The sequence below is a fragment of the Mandrillus leucophaeus genome, unplaced genomic scaffold (genome assembly GCF_000951045.1).
Source record: "Mandrillus leucophaeus isolate KB7577 unplaced genomic scaffold, Mleu.le_1.0 Scaffold523, whole genome shotgun sequence".
Lineage (NCBI taxonomy): Eukaryota > Metazoa > Chordata > Mammalia > Primates > Cercopithecidae > Mandrillus > Mandrillus leucophaeus.
The window spans coordinates 2084379-2106850 of record NW_012105620.1 but is presented as its reverse complement, the minus strand read 5'-3'; the positions used below and the strand labels follow the sequence as shown (position 1 = coordinate 2106850).

General features: G+C 36.6%; 1 protein-coding gene across 2 annotated transcripts in view; it reads right to left on the bottom strand.

Moving 5' to 3' along the window:
• Positions 1-22472, bottom strand: part of PRDM5 (PR domain containing 5) — a 208114-nt gene that overhangs the window by 174054 nt on the left and 11588 nt on the right. The gene's annotated exons all lie outside the window — the stretch shown is intronic.

The following is a 22472-nucleotide window of genomic DNA, read 5'->3' as shown; positions in this document are numbered from 1 at the left end:
GATGTACCATATGACCCAGCCATCCCATTACTGGGTATATACCCAAAGGATTATAAATCATGCTGCTATAAAGACACATGCACACGTATGTTTATTGTGGCACCATTCACAATAGCAAAGACTTGGAACCAACCCAAATGTCCATCAATGACAGACTGGATGAAAAAAAATATGGCACATATACACCATGTAATACTATGTAGCCATAAAAAGGATGAGTTCATGTCCTTTGTAGGGACATGGATGCAGCTGGAAACCATCATTCTCAGCAAACTATTGCAAGAACAGGGAATTGAATAATGAGATCACTTGGACACAGGAAGGGGAACATCACACACCAGGGCCTATTGTAGGGTGTGGGGAGGGGGAAGGGATAGCATTAGGAGATATACCTAATGTAAATGATGAGTTAATGGGTGCAGCACACCAACATGGCACATGTATACATATGTAACAAACCTGCACGTGGTGCACATGTACCCTAGAATACAAAGTATAAAAAAAATAAAAATAAATAAGTGGGTTTTTAAAATTAGCTCTTCATGCATTTTGGGCTAATATGTACACTTTATTAAATGTTTATCTAGTTTTTTAATTTAATTGACACATAATTGTATGTATTTATGGGGTATAGTGTGCTATTTTCATACACATACATTAATCTATAATGATCAAATCAGGGTAATTAGCATATACATCACCTCAAATATGTATCTGATATTTGTGTTTAGAATATTCAAAATGCGCCCTTCTAGCTATTTGAAAGCATACAATACACTATTGTTTATTATAGTCCCCCTATAGTGCTACAGAACACTAGAACTTATTCTTCCTATCATTAATGAAGATTTCACAGTCAATTGTCCAAGTAATCAAAATCAGGAACTCCAAAGTCCAACAGCTTCTATTATTGAAGTAGAAGATGAATATGTAAAGTTAATAATAATGACTTTAATCACACATTAACAAAGCATGCAAACTGGCAGTAGAAAGCAGTGGAGGTGAAATGTTTTCTTCTCTTTCTTTCTTTATTAGATAAAATAGAGATTAAAGTGAAATATGTGGAATTTAAAATGGATTTCTGCTTCAGAATCACAAGAGAAGATTAAAGCAAATGAAACATCCAGCTTAACTCCATGTGATTGGTTTCAATTTTCACAAGATTCCTGATAAAAACTCTTAGTTCACTAAGAAAAAAAAAAATCATTTTAAAATGCAAATAATAGCCAATTTAAATCAAAGCCAATATGCTTAGTGGTGAAACACATAAATACTGACACTGAAATCAAGATTAGGACAAGATTGCTTATTATTAGCTTTATTCTTTAACACTATTGTGAAAAAAATCTAGCCAAAGAGGGGGAAGAAGAAGTTGAGTTTCTTTTTCCTGCCCAGTACCGATCCTGTGGGTATACTGAGGAAACTGGCCCCAGGTTGCAGGTTTTGTCTATGTCTCTGAAGCATCTGAGCTTCTGGCCCTGACAGGAAGTATATGTGTGTCCTATGGCCTGGGACTACAGCCACTGCTCAGGAAGCAATTGTAGCACCTTGTAGGGAAGAGGTGACGGGAGGCTCCTGTTCTAAGGATGGTCTGTGTGCCAGGTGCATAATCACCTGGCCTGGCTCTCAGCAGCAGATCACAACACTGAGCTGAGAACAAGCTCACTTTTCTGATGGGTGGTGGTGGATGGACAGTGTCCCCCACCTGTGGTGATGTCAAGAGGGCCTGGCCTGGCCCTCCCTCATGAACTGGCTAGAATATTTAAAGAGAGTTTCCTGGCCAGATTTGGTGACCTAAAGCGTGTGGCTAATCATTTCCATCTATTTGTTAGCCAGCCCAGGGCCCTGACTCAGGCCACCCTAGAAGCCAGGGCGTAGACCACACAAATACAGATTAAAACAAAGACAGGAAAACAATTTCAACTTGAGTGCCAATTCCAATTGATCAGCGGTGTCTGCCTGGAGCACTGTGCTGAGGATGACTCTGAGACTACCAAGGAGCCAGCAGCCTCTGTCTGCACCAGCTATTGAATTAGCATACAGGAGAGGAGTTTATCTTCAAACCAGCGTCAGATGGTGATGGCACTTGAAATACTTCAAAGGGACAACCTTAAAACCATCAGTTCATTTATGCCCTGGAGGCAGAGCAGTTAGGAAAGCTGACTCTGGTCTCTGGGGATCAGGTCATTTAGAAAAGAAAACTGGTCATTTAGAAAAAACAAGCCAAAGCTAGATGTCTGAGGAAACTACGAGAATATGATTAACCCAAGGGCATGGGGAAAGCATGATGTGAAAGAAAGCAGTGCAGTTAGTGACAGATTTCACAAAAAAAGTAGTAGAGTAGTAAACAAGGGGCAAGATACAAATGACTGGGCATTTTGGTAGCTATTCCTTAAGTAAGAAACTGCTTCCAAAAATTTCTTTTTCACAGAGAATAGCTGCTTACAGGATAGGTGCCATGTTCAAGTGGGTAAGTAATTGAAGCCAAGTTGTCTCTAAACACTATTTTATAAAGCTATAAAATAATCATATTTCAAAAGTGTATAGAGTTCGTTCTGCTAGAATGCTTGTTTGTAAAATGACAATTGGCTCCAATGCTATTGATATATTAAGGAACAATCTGAGCACAATAAAAATTCTGATTTTGCTGATGCACAATTTCATCTCCCAGAAACACTAGGTGAATGAAGAAAACTGCATCCAGCTAAGCCACACAGAAATACACATGAGCCACAGAGAAATGCACAAAACACTCACACCTCAAATATCTACCGCCTTCCTTGGTTCACCACATGTATTATGAGACACACACATCCACATCAGGAGTTATGACCTTCCATCTGTTCTCAGATTACCCTCCTTCCACCACTGCAAAAGAATCACAACCTGCAGCTCTTCTTGCTGGAGACTTCCACAAGTAAACTTTAGGTCTTTTTTAAAGTAAACTGAAATATTTATTGTACTATTTATCATTCTTAATCATTTAACTCAGGTAAAACTGTGCTATCATTTTTATTAGATGCCTATCTTTTATTTCGTGTGTCAATTAGAAAGATTTTGTGTATCATGTCCCTAACCCCATTTTTCCCATAAGACTTGTGATTTTTATTGTTTGATTTGGCATAGTACAGTGATTTTTAAGAACATAAATTGCATTATAACAGAACCAACTGTATAACCAAACAATTAAAGAGAAACAAGGTCTAAAAATATAAAGGTTTTACAAAGTAAAAAAGTTGCAAGCACTTCAGACCATGAAATGAATCCCACTTTGGATATATTCCAGGGTGAAATTAAAATTTTATAAGCTTTATTTACCAGAGATACATTTGATGAAAAAATATAAGGATTCTATTTACTACAAATCTCAGGAATTCCCAGGACATAAAGGAATGCATGCAAAATTTTAGAAAAATAAAAACCACCTTTATTCTCCATTGCTATAGGAACTAGGATGTACTAGGTTTTATATAACTTTAGTAAAATACTGACAAAAATTTACAGTGTGGGCCATGGGAGAGCAGTCAAATCCAGAGGAATCCTTAAAAACAAAATAAACTCTTATAGGACATTCTCTTTTAAAACTCTAAATAGTTGTGTTATCAAAACCTATCCAGAAAAATCTTATCTGAGAAACAGCACATATTATATTTTTTATTATAAATAAAAAATAACTTTTTCTCATTAGAAGGATAAAGATTAACTTGCTGAAAAATAACTCCAGTGCCAACTCTGAGACAAGGTAAGTTCAATCAGCCAGAGTTCAGAATCATAATCTTAACAAGTAAGAGAGCATGAGGTAAGTTCAGCTATATTTTTATGGCCTTGAATAAACAGAAGACTTTGTTTCTGAAACACAAGTGACCTTTACGAGTAGCAAATAGTTTCCTCCTAAAATACCCATATTTCTGACCATGGCTATTTTCATGTACCACATTACTTAAGCTGGAATTTTAACTGAATAATCAAAGTAACACTTACTTAGCCTAGCAGTTATTTATTTGGCCAGCTCCTGTGAAAACCACATTATGTTCCTGGGATAACTTTGCAATTTAACAATTCAGTTGCTTTTCCATTCCTGGTCTCAATTTTTAACTCCAGGCTGCTCGAGGAACGATTTATATTAAAATAAACAGGGCCGGGCATGGTGGCTCACTCCTGTAATCCCAGCACTTTGGGATGCTGAGGTGGGTGGATCACCTGAGGCCAGGAGTTCAAGACCAGTCTGGCCAAAAATGGTGAAACCTCGTCTCTACAGGCCTGTGATCCCAGCTACTTGGGAAGCTGAGGCAGGAGAATCGCTTGAATCCAGGAGGGGGAGGTTGCAGTGAGCCGAGATTGCACCACTGTACTCCAGCCTGGGTGACAAAGCAAGACTCCGTCTCAAAAATAAATAAATTAATAAACAAACAAACAAACTTATCTTTCAGCCAAGTTCGTGTTTACTGCCCAGGAACTCATAAAATGTGGCAGGTAAGAATCTCTGTTTACTGTCCACACAACAAAGATAAAAGAAGAATAAAATAATAAACAACTAGTTTTGGATTATTAACCAAAAAACTAACCACCTTGTTTTCAGAATGGAAGTCAGTGAAATCATTCAGATATACCCAAAATCTCAAACAGGTATTATACACCCATATGGTAACTAAACATTCAGAGAGAATAACACAATATTTGAGCAGAAACTAACTGCTACAGAGGTCTGCAGGACTACAGAAGATCTAATTTCCGTAGACTTTCATTCCTGTATTCTTATACCTATGACCCTTCTCCCTAAGAAACAAACTTGTTGAAGTTACCTCCTGATTAAAAAGTACTCTGTAGAAATTTTCATCAAAATAAATAAATAAATAAGCTGATTGACAAAGAAGGAAAAGCAATTCAATGGGAAAAGGATTGTCTTTTCAACAAGTGGTATTGGAACTACTGAATGTTCACATACAAAATACATATCTAGACACAGACTTTATACTTCTAACAAAAATTAACTTTTCAAAATGAATCATAGATCTAAATGTAAAATTTTTAAAAATGTATAAAATTCTTAGAAAATAACATAGGAAAATATCTAGGTAAGCTTGTGCTTGGTGATGACTTTTTAGATACAACACCAAAAGCACAGACCCATGAAAGAAAAATTGGTAAGTTTGACTTTATTAAAATTAAAAACTTCTGCTCTGTGAAAGACAGTGTAAAGAGCATGAAAAGATGAGCCACACAGTGATATAAAAATCTTTGCTGGTATACAAAAGATACAAAGAACTCTTAAAACTCAAAATAGGAGAACAACTCAATTCTTTTAAATAGGCAAAAAAAAATATCTAAACAAACCCTTGGCCAAAAGATGAACAAATAACAAGTAAGTATAGGAAAAACATGTTCAATATCATATGTCATTAGGGAATTGCAAATTAAAACAACAAAGAGATACCACTACATATCCATTAGAATGGCCAAAATCTAAAACACTGACAACACCAAATGCTGGCAAGGACATGGGGCAACAGGAACTCTCATTCACTGCTGAATGGAATGCAAAATGGTACAGCCTCTTTGGAAGATACTTTGACAGTTTCTAACAAAACTAAACATACTCTTACCACGTGATCCAGCAATCATGCAATTTGGCACTTACTCAAGTGAGTGGGAAATTTATGTCCACACCACACAAAAATCTGCCCACAAATAATTATAGCAGCTTTGTTAATAATTACTGAAATTAAGAAGCAACCAAAATGTCTTTCAATAAGTGAATGGATAAAGAAACTGTAGTACATCCATATAATGGAATATTATTCAATAATAAAAATAAGTGAGCTATCAAGCCTCAAAAAGACATAGAGGGGAATCTTTAATGCATATTTCTAAGTGAAAGAAGACAATCTGAAAGGGCTACACTCTGTGTGATTGCAACTATGGTTGACCCTTGAACAATACACATTTTTGAACTGTGCAGGTTCACTTATAGGTGGATTGTTTCAAAGTTACATCAAATATGACTGCCTCCCCTTCCACCTCCTCCACCTCTGAAATCCCTGAGTTAACAAGACCAGCCACTCCTCTTACTCTTCCCCCTCAGGCTACTCAATGTGAAGTGACAAGAATGAAGACCTTTATGATGATCCACTTGTACTTAAGAGGTACAAAATATATTTTCTCTTTCTTAAGATTTTCTTAGTGACATTTTCTTTTGTCTATCTTACTTTATTGTAAGAATACTGTGCATAATACACATAACATACAAAATATGCATTAATCAAGTATTTACATTAAGCTTCTGGTCAACAGTAGAGTATTAGTGGTTACGTTTTGGGGGTGTCAGAAGTTATACATCAATTTTCAACAGCACAGGATTCAGTGCCCCTCCTCTGTGTTGTTCAAGGATCAATTGACTATGAGATTCTGGAAAAGGCAAAACTATGGAAACAGTTAAAAAAAAAAATCAATGACTACTGGGCACAGGGGTGAAGGAGAGAGGAACGAATAGAGCACAGGAAATTTGGGGGCAGTTAAACTATTCTATATGACACTGTAACTGTGGACACATGTCATTATGCATCTGTCAGAACTCACAGAATGAACAATGCAAAGAGTGAATTCTGATGTGAACTACAGACCTCAATAATAATGTATCAGTATTAGTTCATCAAATGTAAAAATGTACTGCACTAATGTAAGATGTTAATAATAGGGGAAAATGGGGGTAACACGAAGGTAGACATGGGAACTCTGTAATTTATGCTTAATTTTTCTGTTAACATACTTCAAAAAACAAAGTCTATTAAATTAAGACAGACACACAAAGAATTAAACTGAAGCTAAAATCAACTGCCAAATGTCACAATTAAATACAAGTAAAGAATATACAAACTAAAATATTAAAGTTCACTCTCTCCATAAATATGACCTATACTTCTCTCTAAATTTGCCATGAGCTAATTCCTGAAAGGAGTTCAGGGTACTCTTGACACTGTCTATGCCAGCACTGTCCAACAGACATATAATGTAAGCCACATATGTAATTTTAATAGTAGTAACATTAAACGGAGCAAAGGGAAATATACAAAATTAATCTTAATACCTATATTTAAACCAATATACTCACAATATTATCATTTCAACATGTAACTAATACAAAAATTATTAATGAGACATTTTACCTTCTTCAAAATCTTTGAAATCTGGTTGTATTTTATACCTACAGCATATGTCAATTCATATACTACATTTTCATCATTAATACTTAATCTCAGTTTAGGTTTTATAAAATTCATAATTTAAAAAAATAGATTCACAAAAGCAAGTTGTTCCAAAGACACTTAAAATATTCCAATATCTAAATACAGTACCAAAAAATCATTGTCCTTTAATACATTTACATCTACATTGACAAAGCTGGTTTGTCCTTTTTTATAATTGATTTGACTTTGATGAAAACATTTATCAATTTCAAAACTACATCAATCCAAGACAAGTAAATTTATTAACTCTGGGTGTCAATGAACTATTAATGGAATTAAGTTCAAGAAATACTGTATAAATTGAAAAACAACACTAAACTTACCATTATCAATATAGCATTCATCAAATTGTTCTTGTGGTTTTTCACATCAAGTTTACATAACACTGTACTATAATTATAATCAACTGCATATGTTTTTCATGTGTAAAAACATAATTATTATTTGTATTGAAAGTTTCAACAACCAGCTAGGTTATAAAATGTTTTTCCCTTCCCAATGTGATATTGCTGAGAAAACACAAATCACACCAAGATTTTTCTTTTGTCTTTGATTATTTGTCAGGTATTTATTTCTCAAGAAAATCTTAAGAGTCAGCAGTATGATAAATCCTTGTAAAACTCTTCTGCAACTCAACCACAGAGTACTGGCAAAGAGCACAAATCCATTAAATTCATTGTCTTCTATTCCTTCTAATAGTTCCACAAATTGGCAATAATTAAAATCATTGGCAAATAAATGAATGAATTTAACAATTAAATGCATGACATTTTTCATAGAGTCTACTTCAAAAAACTAAATGCAAATATTTTCATTACGTGTCATGAAGTAGAATTAACCAGTATGGAAAACATTAGTCTCACACTTTAAAAATGTCATGTCTGGATTTTTTGACTTACCATAGCTAGAGCACCATTCTCTATGAGAAAACTAACCATATAAACAATTTTTTAAAAATCTACACCACAAGTTCATTTATTTAGGCCATGAATTGACATTTATTTGTACATCTTGAAAACCTCTGAAAATAACTGTATGGAAAGTATTAACTGGGTGGTATCTCATGTAATATGACTCACCTAAAGCCAAAAAGTAAAAAACCTACTTGCAATTTTTTAAACTTCGACTCAGTTCATCTTCCTTATTGTTGGAAAGGCCATGTATTCTACAGACAATTGTCTAACCTTTCACTTTTAGGCTTTTCCTCATACTTTTGCAATAAAATTTCGGTAACTGAAATAATTTCTTTTACAATCCCTCTGACCAAGACAGGCTCTCTCTTGAGGCAGGAACCAAGCTGATCAAATCTACAGATCCTGTTGAAATCATATGAAAAATATTTATTGTGGGCCCCTTGACCATATGCACAGCCCCAGAGGGCATTCTCCCAGGTTCCTTGCCTCCTTCCTTCTCCCCCTTGCTCAGCGGAGTCCTGAGCAAGCCAGTCCCTGCAACAAGCTGCTAACAAAGTTGCATTGCAGAAAAGCGCAATAAAGGTGCCAGGAGAGTGTGTCCAGCAAGCCACTGAGACTTGAACCAATGAAGGAAGCATAAGGCTTCACTGCAACCTCCGCCACCCAGGTTCAAGCGATTCTCCTGTCTCAGCTTCCCGAGTAGCTGGGATTACAGGCAGCTGCCATCACGCCCAGCTAATTTTTGTATTTTCAGTAGAGATGGCGTTTCACCATGTTGGCCAGGCTGGTTTCGAACTCCTGACCTCAGGTGATGCACATGCCTAGGCCTCCCAAAGTGCTGGGATTACAGACGTGAACCAGCGCACCTGGCCACTTTCTTCCATTTTCATTTTGTCGTTTATTGTTCTGGTACTAGCTTCTGTATCTCCACTTAATTCTGCATCAGCAGTATATTTTCTTTATATAAATTTTTGCCATATTTGCATTTTTATATTAGAAAGCTATGCAATAATACAGTAATTGAAATAACCATTTTATAATACATAAATACTCACCATGTATGTAATGCATGTATAACAAATATCTATATTATTACTAATCTACAATCTACAAAGGTATTATTGGAAATCATGTTGTCTGTATGAAATATTCAAATGAACACATTACAAAGTTACATTCGTGTGTAGAAAAATTTATTTTCAAAAAATCATTTGAATTATTCCATTGACAATTAAATCAGTGATATATTTCTGTGTAATTTTCAAAACAATGTACATGCCTCATACACACCCTACAATACAGTGATATCTCATACAATGCAACAGTAAACTAAAATGTAGTCCTACCAAAGAATAAAGCTGTTTGGTAAAAACATATTTTACATTGCCTCAGTTTTTAAAATTAATTAAAGCTAAAATAAAGTTAAAAATTCAGTCCCCTATAGTACTAGCTGGATCTCAAGTGCTCAATAGCCATAAGTAACCAGTTGCTACCACACTGGACAGTGGCCATTTGTATGCTTAAGGTTAAATTAATGTCTTTTAAAGTCATATATTTCCTACAAGTTTAAATGTAAGCAAATTACTTACATTTTCTCCTTTTGCCTTCATTTTTTTCTCTCAATGTAAAGCAAACAGAATTATTAAGTATTACAGTGTTAGAAGGTACAATAAAGATCAATTAATTTAATCATCCCTACATTGCACTTTCTTAAAGTTGATTTTCATTTATTTTGCTAAATGTTTTCTTTTTCTAGTATACAATTAGAAATCTAAAAACACAGGAAACCTGACTATCACTAGTTTAATGAAACTCATATTTTTATTTACACAATAAATACTAAAAACTGATATCAATCCGCATGAAAATTTTCTGCACTGCTAATGGTTTTACTTCTAAAAGTACACACATTCATCTCTTGGAGATCCTTCTAAGAATCCAAAATACTTCTCTGAAACTGGTTCTAAGACGTTAACTGAATTTTTAATATAAGGACTTAATGTGTATAGATTACTTAAGAGAATCATAGCTCTTCAAATGAAATTTTGCAGAAGATATTAATGAAATATATAAAAAATTCAAAAACAATTGCTAAAGGGTACAGGGCTTCTTTTTGGAGTGATGAAAACACTCTAAAATGAGACAGTGGGGGTAACTGCACACTATAAATACACTGAAAACTAATGAATTATACATTTAAAAGGGTAAATTTTGTGGTGTATAAATCTTAATAAAACTGCTATGAAAAATTCACAAATGCCCCCTGCAATTATGCTCAATCTATTAGTGAACAATCAAATCTCTCCATGACCACATATCAGATAAGCAATATTACTAATGCATATATTGAAATAAGAGTTACTTTAAAATATTTATATAGATCCTATTGGTCTCATATATACATAGAAATGCACACAAAAATATCAGCAAGAGTGAAGAGACAAAAAATAATGTGGAACATTAACTTTGTATGTATTGCTATAATTTTTTACATCATGTGTGATGATATGTAATGAAAAATAAGAATTTTTGAAAACATAAGCTAGTTGATATTTGCATCTCCCTTAATTTACACTTTTTCTACCTTCATTTACACTTTCTCTCACTTGAAACACTTGCTTTAACCCCTAAAAATACATAAAAGAAATGTTCTTGTAATAGTTCCTACAACCAAAAACACTTTCATTAAATATGCTTTCTATGCTCCCCAATCAAAACATTTGTATCACATGGAAATAATGAAAGATACAAATATTGGACTCCTTACCAGGCTTTAAGCTTTACCTTCTCTGGCCAGTACTTTTTATCTTTCTAAGTAAATCCAGCAGCCAGTACAAAATATCTAAGAAAGAGTAAACATCCGAAACATATTTGTTGAATGAAAAATAACAAATGTGTTCATTCTCATGGGGGACATTACTTCTGAGTGTACACCCTGACCATCCTCCTTCTTCAAACAACATTACATTTATTCATATACCTACTCTTTCCTACGAAGTCTGATAAAAAGCTGACCTATCCCAGCTCTAGGTTATGTCTGAATGGAATAAAAGCAATCTTTTTCCCTTTTCCAGTTCAAGAAAAGACATATTGGCCAGGCGCGGTGGTTCACACCTATAATCCCAGCGAGGCAGGCAGATCACGAGGTCAGGAGATCGAGACCATCCTGGCTAACACGGTGAAACCCTGTCTCTACTAAAAATACAAAAAATTAGCCAGGCATGGTGGTGAGCTACTCGGGAGGCTGAGGCAGGAGAATAGCCTGAACCTGGGAGGCGGAGCTTACAGTGAGCCGAGATCACGCCACTGCACTCCAGCCTGGGCGACAGAGCGAGACTCTGTCTAAAAAAAAAAAAAAAAAAAAAAAAAAAAAAAAGGTAAGAAAAGACATATTACCCACCTCTGGCATATTTGAGGAGATCTACTAGGAGAATATTCTTCAAAAGGTACCCCTGTTCCTTACAGACACTATCTTGTCTGCAACCTACCTGATACCTGCCACTAGCTTGAGGATTAAGCCTCTATCAAGGTAGAAAGGTAAAGAGGTAGAAAAAACTTGGGTGACATTAAGTTATTAATCCACCAGCCCTGAAGCCTGCTTGACTACTGAACTTACTCTTATTTGACATAATGTCCTTCCCTGATTATTTAACAAGTTGGATTTGGAGTTGCAACCCCAACTACATCTATTTGATAAAATTCCTCTAGTTCTACCCGGCCGGGCATGGTAGCTCATGCCTGTAATGCCAGCATTTGGGAGGCCGAGGTGGGCAGATCATTTGAGGCCGGGAATTCGAGACCAGCCTGTCCAACACGGTGAAACCCCGTCTCTACTACAAGTACAAAACTTAGCCAGGCATGGTGGCGCACGCCTGTGATCCCAGCTACTCAGGAGGCTAAGGCAGGAGAATTGCTTGAACCCGGGAAGCAAAGGCTGCAGCGAGCTGAGATCATGCCACTGAACTCCAGTCTGGGCGACAGAGCAAGACCCTGTCACCAAAAGACAAAAAAAAAAAAAATTCCTCTAGTTCTGTAAGTTGTGATCAGAACCACAAAGACAGTGGAAGTACTCCAACAACACAAAAGTTACGTGTTATTTTTTCTTTTAGTCAAACTACTTAGCCTCTAATTCCAAGCATTCTTTAATCACACCTCAGGTTTCACTGAATGACCAGAAATTGGTTGACATATTTAGGTAGGACCCATCTTATGAATGGCAGGTAAAGGACAACCGCAAAACACAGAACTTCCAGAAGACATGAAACATTCGATTGCTCTGCGTTTTCCCTAACTAGAGGACTAGTGTCAGGAAGAATGCACTATGACATTTGTTTTAGGAGTTCCAGCATTCTATAAGGCTTCATAGGTGGTATTTTTCCACCAAGGTCTACACTAAGTGGTTCCATTTGGACCCCATAACAACATGTTATCATCTGCAAAAGAAAAACATTTGGTAAAAAGAATTCTTTGTTCCAAACACCTAAAAGGACTTCCATAAACAATAAAGAAAATAAAAGATTTTAAACAATTGAAAACATTTTTTCCCAAAACTAAAACACATTGGAAACCTGGTACTGAATCAAGTTCCCAACAGCAGAACAGCTGTAATCACAAAATAACTGCAAAGAATGAGAAAAACATGTAAACAAAATGTCCAGTTTAATATCCAACCAATCTGCTCCTTTAAAAACTGTACTTCAGTCAAATCACCATCATCATGAAAAAGAAAAGAAAAATGTCTATAAAGTAGGCAAGATCCAACAATTAAAATACTAAGGAAGTTGATCAGTTTTTCCTTTTTTTAACCTTTAAGTAACTTATTTTCTAAGAATGTCAATGGTAAAAACAGCCATACAATTAACACAATGCATTTATTCAATATGAATGATTTGTTGAATAATGAATATGAAATGAACTTTTATTCAATTATATTTATGTTCTAGATACTCTGCAAAGACCTGGGGAGTAAAGTTAATAATAAGGTAATAAAAGATAATGCCCTTCCTTCAAAAGTCTACAACATAGTCCACCCCACCCTGTCATCCCTGTCACTCTTATATAACTGCCCTAACTCAGATATGTCATCACCTTCCACTCATATAGCTTAAGCCAAATATTTAAAAGTCATTCTTGACTCTTCTCTTTCTTTTTTTTTTTTGAGATGAAGTCTCACTCCGTTGCCCAAGCTGGAGTGCAGTGGCGCTATCTCAGCTCACTGCAACCTCCACTCCCCGCGTTCAAGCGATTTTCCTGCCTCAGCCTCCCAAGTAGCTAGGACTACAGGTATGTGCCACCAGGCCCGGCTAATTTTTGTATTTTTAGCGGAGATGGGGTTTCACTATGTTTGCCAGGCTGGTCTTGAATTCGTGATCCACCCACCTCGGCCTCCCAAAGTGCTGGGATTACAGGCGTGAGCCACCGCGCCTGGTCGACTCTTCTCTTTCAACACACAATCCATCAGCAAACCCCATCAGTGTTAGTTACCGTCAACATACAACTGGAAGTCAACCACTTCTCACCAAATCTACTGTTAGGGCCCAACTCCAGGCCACCATCAAATCACTCCTTGACTACAGCAACAGCCATCTAGGTGGTCTCCCTGCTCCACTCTTGCCTCTCTACCTGTTTTCCACAAGGCAAACACAAAGACCTTCTCAAGACATAAGTCAAATCTCATCAGTCTCCTGCTCAAATCCTTTCAATGACTTCCTTCTACCACCAGAATAAACCTCATTATCTAATCTAGAACTACCTCTCTAATCCTACACACCACTACTGGTCTCTCATCCACTAACCATCAGTCTAACTGGCTTTGTTTCTGTCCTTTGAACAATCTGACTTCATTGTCATCTCTGCTACAATCTGGTTTCTTCATCTAGGTCTTCTTCAGGTAGCTGCTACTCTTATTATTTAGGTCCTACCATAACTTGACAGCCCAGCTAAAGCAGAAACCCACAGCCTAGGCATTTTAGCCTGTTGTTTTTCTGTTTTATTATTTTAACTAAACTTTTTATTGAAGTGTCACACAATTACTGAAAGGTGCAGAAACTTTGTGCATACATCTCAATGAAATCTCACAAAGTAAACACAGCCATATAGCTATCACACAGATCAAGAAAGAGTCTCCCCAGATCTCTACGTTTAATCACTACCCTCACAGTGAGGTAACCACAATCCTGATTTATAATTTCATAGATTAGCTTCACCTGCTGTCAAACTTTAGCTAAAGTGAATCAAACAAATGTACTTCATTTTCTCTAGCTTATTTCACTCAAGGCTTTGTTACTGAGATTCACCCATGTTGCTAAGCATAATAGAAATATACTCATTATCATAAAATCTTTATAATATTCCATTTTATGATATACCAGAATGTATTTGTCCATTTACTAGTATAAGAACATTTGTGTTACTTCTAGTTTGAGACAATTCCTGATACTGCTGCTATGTAAGTTCTTGTACAAATCTTTCAGTAATGTGTTCTACTTAATCTGTCTAGTGGAACTGCTGAATCATACTATATGCATATATTCAGCTCTAGTAGATACCACTAGATAGATTTCCAAAGTGATATGACCAATTAAAAAAACCCAGAAGCAGTATATGAGAGTTTCAGATAATGTTTGCAAACATTTGGCATTGTCTCCTTTTTAATTTTAGTCATTTTGGTGAACATATCGTGGTATGTTGTGCTTTTGATTTGCATTTCCCAGATAACTAATAAAGTTAAGTATCTTTTCATGTTCATTGGCCATCTGGACATCTTCTTGTATGACATCCTTTTTCAAGTATTTTGCCCATTTTTCTTTTTTTAAAATTGATTTTTATAGTTCTTACTATATTCTGGATACAAATCCTTTTCTCAGAAATGTATTACAAATATCTTATCATCCTCTGTGACTTAATTTTTCATTCTCTTTGTAGTATCTTCTGATAAAGAGTTCTTAATCTTAGTGTTCACCAATTTATCATTTTTCCACTTAAGGTTAGTGTTTATTGTGCTTATTTAAGAAACCTCTGTCTTTAAGTTCATAACTCTTACAAAATTTCTTCAAAAGGTTTATTGCTTTCATCTGATATGTTTAATTTACAATCATATTAAGTCGATTTTTCACATATGATGTGAATTAGGGGTCAAAATACTATTTTCCATGAGGATATAATTTTGATCTAATACAATCCTTGAAAATGACATCCTTTTCCACTATATCATTAATGTTACTTTTGCGGAAAACAGTTTCTATTTGTCTATTCTCATGACAATTTCAAAGTCCCTTTATAAATCTGGTTGTGTAAGTCCTCCAGTTTTGTGTTTTTACTTCAAAGCTGCCCTGATGGCCCCTTAGCTTTTTACATAAATTATAAAATCAATTTCCATACCATCACCCTCCCTGCAAAAAAAAAAATTAATAAAAATAAATTTTCCAGGATTTCTATTGAGATTGCATCTTTTCCTTATTTTAGGTTCAGGGACATATGCACAAGTTTCTTATATAGGTAAACTGTGTGTTACAGGGTTTGATATACAGATTATTTTGTGGCTTGCGTAAAAAGCATAGTATACAATAGGTAGTTTCTCAATCCTCTCCCTCCTCAAGTAGGCCCTGATGTCTGTTGTTCCCTTCTTTGTCTCCATGTCTACTCAGTGTTTATCTCACTTAGAAGTGACACATGTGGCATTTGATTTTCTGTTCCTGCATTAGTTCACTTAGGATTATGAACTTCCAGCTCCATCCATGTTGCTGCAGAGGCATGATCTAGTTCTTTTTCATGGCTGCATAGTATTCCATAGTGTACATTTTCTTTATCTAGTCTACCATTCATGGGCATGTAGGCTGGATTCCATTACTTTGCTATTGTGAATAGTGCTGTGATGAACATCTGTGTGCATGCATCCTTAAGGCAGAATGATTTAAATTCCTCTATTAGTCCATTCTAACATTGCAATACAGAAATATCTGAGCCTGGATAATTTATAAAGAAAAGAGATTTAATTGGCTTATGGTTCCACAGGCTGTACAGAAAGCATGGTGCTGGCATCTGCTTAGCTTCTGGGGAGGCCTCAGGAAATGTACAATCATGACTGAAGGTGAAAAAGGAGCAGGTACCTCACATGGCCACAGCTGGAGAAAGAGAGAGTAGGGGGAGTTGCTACACACTTTTAAATGACCAGATCTCACAAGAACTCACTCATGAGAACAGTACTAAGAGGATGGTGCTAAACCATTCATGAGAAACTCACCCCCATGATCCAATCACCTCCCACTAGGCCCTATCTCCAATTGGGAAATCACAAATTGACATGATTTGGGTAGGAACATATCTCTCAACTATATCAATTTCTTTGGGTATATACCCAATAATGGGAATGCTGGGTCAAATGGTACATCTGTTTTTAGTTCATTAAGAAATCACCACACTGGTTTCCACAATGACTGAACTTATTTACATTTCAACCAGCAGTGTATAAGAATTCCCTTTTTCCACAACCTCACCCCACGTTTTGTTTGTTTTGTTTTTGTTTTTGTTTACTTTTTAGTAATAGCCATTCTGACTGGTGTGGGATGGCATCTCATTGTGGTTTTGATTTGCATTTCTCTAATGACTAGTGATGTTGAGCATTTTTTCATATGCTAGTTGGCTATGTGTATGTCCTCTTTTGAAAAGTATCTGTTCATATCATTGGTCCACCTTTTAATGGGGTTGTTTGGTTTTTGCTTGTTAATTTGTTTAAGTACCTTATACATTCTGGATATTAGAATTGTGTCAGATGTATAGTTAGTAAATATTTTCTCCCCTTCTGTAGGCTGTCTGTTTACACTGTTCATAGTTTCTTTTGTGGTGCAGAAGCTCTTTAGTTTAACTAGGCCCCATTTGTCAATTTTTGGTTTTGATGCAATTGGTTATCACATCTTCGTCATAAAATCTGTGACAGGGCCTATGTCCAGAATAAAATATCCTAACATTTTTTATAATAGTTTCAGTAGGAATGGCACCAGTTCTTCTGTATATATCTGGCAGAATTTGATTGTGAATCCATCTGGTCCCAGGCTTTTTCTGGTTGTTAGGCTTTTTATTAGTGATTCAGTTTCTGAACTCATTATTGGTCTGTTCAAAGATTCCATTTCTTCCTGGTTCAATCTTGGGAGATTATATGTCTCCAGCAATTTATCCATTTCTTCTAGGCTTTCTAATTTGTGTGCATAGAGGTTTTCATAATTGTCTCTGAGGGTGTTTTGTGCTTCTGTGGGGTTGGTGGTAATGTCTCCTTTGTCGCTTCTGATTGTGCTAATTTAAATCTCCTTTTTTCCTTATTAGTCTAACAAGTGGTCCATTGATCTCATTTATGCTTTCAGAGAACCAGCTTCTGGACTCTTTGATCTTCTGTATGGTTTTTCACATGTTTCCTTCCATTCAAATCTGATTTTTGGTTATTTCTTGTACTGTACTAGCTTTGGGGTTGGTTTGCTCTTGTTTCTCTAGTTTCTCTAGATGTGATGTTAGGTTGTTAATTTGAGAGCTTTCTAACTTTTTTTTTTTGAGACAGAGTCTCACTCCGTCACCCAGGCTGGAGTGCAGTGGCATGTTCTCAGCTCACCACAACCACCGCCTCCTGGGTTCAAGCAATTCTCTTGCCTCAGCCTCCCAAATAGCTAGGATTACAGGCACCCGCCACCATGTCCAGCTAATATTTGTATTTTTAGTAGACACACGGTTTCGGTGTATTGGCCAGACTGTTCTCAAACTCCTGACCTCAAGTGATCCACCTGCCTCGGCCTCCCAAAGTGCTGGGAATACAGGCGTGAGCCACTTTCTAACTTTTTATTTAGCACCATAAAGTTCCCTCTTAACACTCCTTTAGCTGTGTGCCCAAGATTCTAGTATATTGTATCTGTGTTCGTATTCGTTTCAAAGAATTTCTTGATTTTGGCCTTAATTTCATTGTTTACACAAAAGTCATTCAGAAGCAAGTTTTTTAATTTCCATATAGTCATGTGGCTTTGAGTGATTTTCTTAGTGTTAATTTCTACTTGCATTGCACTGCGATCTGAAAGTGTGTTTACTATGATTTTAGGGTTATTTTTTTTTCTTTTTTAATTTGTTGAGGATTGTTTTATGCCTATGTGATCAATTTTAGAGTATGTACTACCTGCAGATGAGAAAAATGTATATTCTGTTGTTTCTGGGTGGAGAGTGCTATAGATGTCTTTTGGGCCTATCTGGTCAAGTGTTGAGTTCAGGTGCCAAACATCACTGATAGTTTTGTCTCAATGATCTATCTAATACTGTCAAGTGGGGCGCTGAAGTCTCCCACTATTATTGTGTGGTTATCTAAGTCTCTTTGTAGATCTATAAGAACTCATTTTATGAATATGGATGTTCCTGGTGTTGAGTGTTCTGGTCCACAGGGCTCTCTCAGGTAACAACCACACTCGGCAGACAGGCCATATACTTGCCAGGTCAGCCCTACTCTGTTGTCTGAGTGCTTCACAGGGATGCACCTGCCCACAGAGTTTAGGCAGAAGCAGGACCACTGGGCCGGAAGTTCTAATGGGTGTGGCTCATCTGGCTATGAGAGGTGGAGGAGGGTGAAGTCACCTACCTGCTGTCTGGTTGTTTCTCAGGAAAACAGAAGGTTGTGCCTGCGAGCTAAGTTCACACAGAAGTGGGACCACTGACTGGCTGGCAGCTCTATCACATATTGCCTGACTGGCTACCAGTGGCGGTGGTGGGTAGGGGCTCCCACCCCGCCATCTGGGTACTTCCGAGGATAGCAGAAAATTGCTGCTGCACCAAGTTCAGGCAGAAGCAGGACCACTGGGTCAGAAGTTGGCACTAAGCCCCATCCAGTGAAGGGGGAGTACAGCAATCTTACTGCTCCCAGGTCCCATGACTGAAGCCTCTGTTAGGGCTACAGTGCCAGTGGTGGTCTGCTCCAGGACCCAAGGCTTATTAAAGTCCCTTTGGACTCAAAAGAGTTGCCCCTGAAAAACATCCTGACGGCTCTCTGCCTCAGTCCAGAAGCACAATGGCAGGTTGCTGGGGGTCCAGGGGGATTCTCCCATTCCCAGTCTTGCAGAGGTCCCTATGGGAAGTATGAATACCTCAGAAGGCTCTCATTCACTCACCCTTTCCCATGTCTGAGAGGTTCTCCTGCACCGAACCTCGACAGACTGGTGTCCAGCTTTACTCCTCTCTGCTCTGTCTCCCTGCTGCCTTGATAGATGCCCACGTGGCTTCTCAGATGACTGGCCTGCAGGGTCAGGATTCACTAGCCCCTTTGCTTCCTTTCTGTCAACAGTGCACATGTGCTGTCTCTAGTCCACCATTTTGGCCCCTCCCCTGAGACTGCATCTTTTGAAATTGGTTGACTTGCACTCTATGACTCAGCATATAGTTAATTTGGTAAGTGTTCCATGTGCGTTACGTGACCAACTGTCACTGGACACAGTATTCTATACCTGTCAATTAGGTATTTTGTATTAATTGTATTGATTGAATTGTCTATATGTCCTTTCCAGGTTATTTTTTCCTGCTTATTCTATCAGCAATTGAGAAAGTTGTGCTTAAATCTCCCATTAAGATCATTCATTCGCCTATTTCTACTGCTAATTATTTTAGTTTTTGTGTTAACATTTGGAACATATCTATCTTCGAATGTATTGACCCTCTTTATTTCTAGTAATGTTTCTTCCTTAAAGTGCATTTTATCAAATATTAGTAAGGTTAAACCTAATTTCATTCGTATTTGCATAATATATTTGTTTCATTCTTTTATTTTCAGGCTTTCTGAGCGTTTAAATTTTAAAATTGTCTCTAAAGAGGCATCAGGTTTGTTCATTGGTCCAATTCATTAACAGTATAAGTCTTTAAATTGAAATACTTAGTCCATTTAAATTTAGCACAACTATTGATCTAATTGTGTTTATACTTACCATCTTACTATTTTCTATATGACACAGTTGTCTCTTTCTCCTCATTCCTTGCCTTCTTTTTGGATTAATAAAATGATTTTATCATCCTATTGTATTAACTTTTTAGTTAAAATCACATTTTAGTATCATTTTAGTTAGATAATCTAGTTAGACAAATTTACTTACTAGAAATTTGGAATGCTTTAATTACAGTTACTTCCCTCCAGCCATTCAAATTGTTCTTATTATATAAATTGCATATATTTTTAAACCAACATTATTATTGTTCAATACCAACAATGTTTATGTTTATTCACCAATATGGTTACCCTTTATTGCTCTTCACTACTTTCTGCATTTCCATGTTTCCATCAGGATTCCTTTTCCTTCTCTGTGAAGAGCTCCCTTTACTTTAATATTTCTTCTGGTGCAAGTTAGCTGGTGATAAAGTCTCAGTTTTTGCTTGTTTGAAAACATCCTTATTTGCCTTTAAATTCTGACAACACTACTTATAAATGAAATTTGGAAGATCTCAAGTTTATCTGTTCTGAGGAAAACAGCATCAAGTCTTTTGTGTATACATTTAGTTTTATTGTAAAAACAAAAGAAACATATATGTATTTTTAGGGTTTAAAACTGAGACTCTCCTTTCTCAGGAAAGAAAAGTAGAATTTACAAATGAAAAGGGACAAAATTAAAACAGAGAATGTCAATTCCAAGGGTCTTACATATTCTGGATGATTTTGCAATCAGTAGAGCTCAAGTCATCACTAGAAGAGAATTCTGTTTTAAAAATGTAAGTTCAACTTCAATTACCCATGCACAAGGAGAAGCCATGTTATCAAAATACCCACTTAAAGCCATTATCATTTCTGCTTCTGCTCCATTCTTTCTCTCCTCTTCTTGTAACACTAAATACCAACACATTGGAAATCCATCCTTTCCTGACTTAATTCCATTTTATAAGATTTTTCTTTTTTATTTAACAAGAGAAAGTGCATGTACATGATAATGTTAAATGTCCATAATCACAAAAAGACATAGTATAATCTCTGAATCCTTTAGAGAAAGTAAAATCAAGAATTTTGTGCACTAATGCAAAGGGGATAAGCACCCTCCAGCTTCCAGCAAAGCAAAGGGAGAAAATTTTCTTCTTTCCCACAGTGCATGTTGCTGTGTTAGTTCCACATCACTAAATTCACATTTTTTTAAGACAAGAAACTTGGAACAGAAATGGGAAGAGATGTTTTTTCCACTGTATTTTGCTCAAGAGTCTCCCACAAAGTAAGTGAAGAACCAGATCAGGGAGAGAGAGAGAAAGAGACCTTATTAGAACAAGGCAACTGAGCACAAAAGGGGAAAAAACAGGAGATGGCAACTGGCTCCCAAAGAATGCAAAATTTCTAAAAGTAAAAAGAGGGTCAGAATCTATCAGTATTCCATTAGTCATCTTCTTCTTCAACCTTCCTCCCTCTTCCACATCATCACCATCTTCATCTTCTTCCCCTCTGCCTTCATCTTCTTCATCAAAATATGTTCCAAGTCTTCTTCATCATCATCATCATGAACATCAGCTTCTTCTCCTTCCCCTTCTTTATCTATCATATAAGAAGCCAAGCTGTGCTTTAATAGCAGGTTTTTGTTTTGTTTCATTTTGAGACAGAGTCTCATTCTGTAGCCCAGGCTGGCACCATCATAGCTCACTGACACCTCAACCTCCTTGACTCAAACAATCCTCTCACGTCAACCTCATGAGTAGCTAGGACAACAGGCATGTACCACCATGCCCGGCTAATTTCTTTAATTTTTGTAGAGACAGGGTCTTGCTTTGTTGCAATCTCTTTCCTGAGTCCCATTTAACTTCAGTCAACATTAAAGATGGGCCACCACTCTACTTGAGATGAAATCTGTTGGTGAGAATTTTATTTTAAAATAAGGTTTTTCAGCAAAATAAAAACCTTGCTTTGTGGCAAGACACTGTCTCTACAAAAAATAAAGAAATTATGGCTTCAAGCTGTCCCCCCGCCTCAGCCTCTCAAACTGCTGCAATTATTTGCATGAGCGACCATGTCTAGTCCCAAACAGCATCTTTGATGAGCTCTCTTAATTCACCTGCACCTGCATCAGAATCAATGGTGAATCAGGTGAAGAAGGCCTGAGATTTTTCATGCTTCCTCTTTCAGACAGCTTTATTTTACTTCTGACACAATCATTTAATCAAGTCCTTCTCAGATTCCCATTTAACTTTAGTCAACACTGAAGATGGGCCGCCACTCTACTTGAGATGAAATTTGTTGCAAGGATATGGATGCAGCTGGAAACCATCATTCTTAGCAAACTATCACAAGAACAGAAAACCAAACACCGCATGTTCTCACTCATAGGTGGGAACTGAACAA